The following is a 4,059-nucleotide window of genomic DNA, read 5'->3' as shown; positions in this document are numbered from 1 at the left end:
CCTAATGATCAATCATTGAACCCAAAATCGAATTTTGATTCCTTGATATGAATTGAAACCATAAAACCTTAAACCCTAATCGAAACTAATAAGCAAATCGAGCCCTAAGGTAATAGATCCAATCCATAATAACCTAAATTGAATCTTATTGCTTGATTAAAATCGAAACCCTAATTCTCTAAAGCCTAGCCGCATGCATACCATGCAAACCCTAATTTGAAATCGAAATTTGATTTTGTTTATGTGATTGGATGTTTTGAATCTGAATTTGATCACACAGAACCGATTGCTAGGATTGCTTAATCTCATACTTGAATTTGGTTGATTGAATTGGAATTAAAATCGCCTAGTTCTCATCTTGTTTAAAGACTTAACCTAACCGGCCTTGTTCATATTGAAACCCTAATTGCATTGACTGATTAATCTTGAATATGATCCGTTAGGTAGATAGTAATTAACTCTTTGATGCATTGCTTGATTGTTTGATTGAGGTTTCACCGTTTTGCTAAGATGTATAAACGATTGCATTATGAACATATAGAAACCGTTTGATAAGATTGTTCATACCCTTGGTCGTGCGGCTTGTCTTGCATCATGCATGTTCAGATTGTTTGGCCGTTCGGCTTGTTAGCATATCATGCATGCATAATCGTATGAACTGAATGCATCATATCCGTTTGGTCGTGTGACCAATTTGCATATCTTATTGTCTTGTATGCATCATAAGAACATTATAAATCCTAAGAATGAAACATATGATTTCAGATGTCGAAAATCAACAACTTGGATTTTGCTGCCCAAAATCTCTCTGGAGATAATTACTTGCAATGAGCACTTGATACTAAAATCATATTGAAATCCAAGGGACTCGATGAATGTATCACCAAGGGCAATAATGAAAGTGAGAAAGATAGATACAGAGCGATATTGATTATACGCCATCATCTTATTGAGAGTCTCAAAGATCATTATTTAACTATTGAGAATCCTCTAGACCTTTGGACAGAGTTGAAATCGAGATATGATCACCAGAGAACGGTGTTATTACCAAAGGCTACATATGATTGGAGGAATCTCAGAATCCGGGGCTTTAAGTCCGTGGACGAGTATAACTCGGCCCTGTTCAAAATAGTTTCGAAATTGAAACTGTGTGGTGAGGATATATCGGATAAGGATATGCTTGAGAAAACCATTTCCACCTTCCAGACAAGCAATGTGTTGTTACAACAACAGTACCGTGAGAAGGACTTCTCTACTTATGCTAATCTGATCTCTTATTTATTGCTTGCGGAGCAAAACAATGAGTTGTTGATGAGAAATTGTGAATTGAGACCTCCTGGAACAAACTCATTACCTGAGGCACATGCGACCGTAGAGGCTAAGAAAGAGTCGAACCATGTTCAGAGTGATAGCCAACACGACCGTGGCCGTGGGAAGTGGCATGGACATGGTCGAGGCTGAAACTCGTTTGGTCGAGGCCGAGGCAACTCATATGGTCGTGGCTCCTATGGAGGCTGTGGTACATCATTCAAAACTCGACCAAATTCGTGTGTCATAGATGTGGTATGGATAATCATTGGGCTAAGACATGTAGGACTCCCAAACATCTCGTTAACCTCTACTAAGAGAGTTTGAAAGGGAAGAATCATGAAGCTCATATGACTTATCAAGATGGTGAAGATGTTTTCAATCATGAACAAGACGATCTCATGGAGTATGAAACGTCTAATTATTTAAAAGATCAAAGTTGATTTCGGCCATCTATTGTTTTGTGTTCTTTGCTTGTTTTGATTTCTTTGAACTTGTTTTTTATTTATAAACTTAATGAATGAAAGTTTTTATAAAGAAGTCTCTAAAGTATCATTCTATAATCGGTTTTGAAGAATGGATGAATTCGTTATGGACAGTGGGTCAAGCCACACGATCTTAAGAGACAAAAGATATTTCATAAATCTAACTCTGAAAAACGCCAATATCAATACCATTGCGGGTATAGCCAGTCTCATAGAGGGCTACGGCCAGGCTAACATCCTGTTGCCTAAGGGTACGCATATAGAGATATCTGATGCATTGTATTCACCCAGCTCTAAGAGAAGCCTATTGAGCTTTAAAGACATTCGAATGAATGGTTTTCATATTGAGACTAAGGGCAAAAGAAACAAAGAGTTCCTTCAGATCATTGAGATCGGCCAAGGCTATAAGAAAGTCCTAGAGACTATACATGCGCTCTCTACTGGCATGTACTATGCTAAGGTTAGTATGATGGAGGCCAATGCTGCATTTAATAGAGTGGCCACCGAGAATTTTACTCTCTGGCACGACCAGCTTGGTCATCCTGGTTCGACCATGATGCGAAAGTTGATTTTGAATACAAACGGCCATCATTTGAAAGAGAAACGAGTTGTCCCTAAGAATCTAAATTGTGTGGCATGTTCACAAGGAAAACTCATCGTTAAGCCATCACCAGTCAAAGTAACTAAGGAAACAATAAACTTTCTGGAAAGAATACAAGGAGACATTTGTGGACCAATACACCCACCTTGTGGGACGTTTAGATATTCCATGGTCCTGATTGATGCGTCCACGAGATGGTCGCACGTCTGTCTCTTATCAACTCGTAACTTGGCATTTACGAGATTGTTGGCTCAGATCATTCGTTTGAGAGCACACTTTCCAGACTTTCCTTTAAAGACTATACGTCTTGATAATGCTGGTGAATTCACGTCCCAAGCATTTAATGATTACTATATGTCCATGGGGGTAAGTGTGGAACACTCCGTGGCACATGTACATACATAGAACGGCTTGGCCGAATCATTCATAAAACGAATTCTGCTAATAGCTAGACCATTGCTTATGAGGTCTAAGCTTCCGGCCACAGCTTGGGGACATGCAGTCTTACACGCGGTCGAACTGATTCGTATAAGACCGTCTAGTGAACATAGATATTCCCCATCACAATTGCTTACGGGTTATGAGCCAGACATATCTCATCTTAAGACATTTGGTTGTGCCGTTTATGTTCCAATTGCTCCACCACAAAGAACAAAGATGGGACCTCAAAGGAGGATGGGGATATATGTTGGATATGATTCCACCACGATTATAAAATCCCTTGAGCCAACTACGGGTGATTTATTTAAGGCTAGATACGTGGATTGTCATTTCGATGAATCCGAACATCCAACATTAGGAGGAGATAATAATAAGCTGGTAAAAGAAATTACATGGAATCAGACATCATTATCTTTGCAAGATCCTCAGACTCAGGAATGTGATTTAAAAGTCCAAAAGATTATACATTTACAAAATCTAGCTAATCAATTGCCAGATTCCTTTGCTGACCCGAAAAGAGTGACTAAGTCATATATACCAGCTACTAATGTACCAATTTGAATTGATGTTCAAGAGGGACACAATCAAGTTGCTACAGAGTCTAGACAACGTTTGAAACGTGGTAGACCAATAGGTTCCAAAGATAAGAACCCTCGGAAAACTAAGAAAGGTGCAGAGAATGAAACCGAGGTTGTTGAAATCTTAGACACGACCGCGGCCGTTCCTAAATCCCGGGACTTAGCCGTGGCCGATCCTAAAACCCTAATAGCGATCGCGGCCGATCATGAATGCTTAGATGCGGCCGGCCCTGATGTATCTAATCATGATTCTTGGGACGTCAAGATTCAAGGTACCGAAGGTCCTGATAATAATGAGATCTCAATAAACTATGTCTTGTTTGGGATATAATGGAACAGAAAGAATGTCGACATTGATGATATATTTGCATACAAGGTAGCACTTGAACTTATGGATTTGAATGAGGATCATGAACCCACGTCTATTTATGAGTGCACTCAACGATCAGATTGGATCAAATGGAAAAAAAACTATAAACGTGAAGTTAAACTCTTTAAAGAAGAGATATGTCTTTGGACCAATAGTACGGACACCTTATGATGTTAAACCAGTCGGCTATAAGTGGGTCTTTGTGAGAAAAGAAACAAACATGGTGAGATCGTTAGATATAAAGCACGGCTTGTTGCACAAGGATTTTCACAGAGA

Source organism: Brassica oleracea, chromosome C6, assembly GCF_000695525.1.
Source record: "Brassica oleracea var. oleracea cultivar TO1000 chromosome C6, BOL, whole genome shotgun sequence".
NCBI lineage: Eukaryota > Viridiplantae > Streptophyta > Magnoliopsida > Brassicales > Brassicaceae > Brassica > Brassica oleracea.
The sequence above is the reverse complement of the archived record's forward strand: the minus strand, read 5'-3'. Positions refer to the sequence as shown.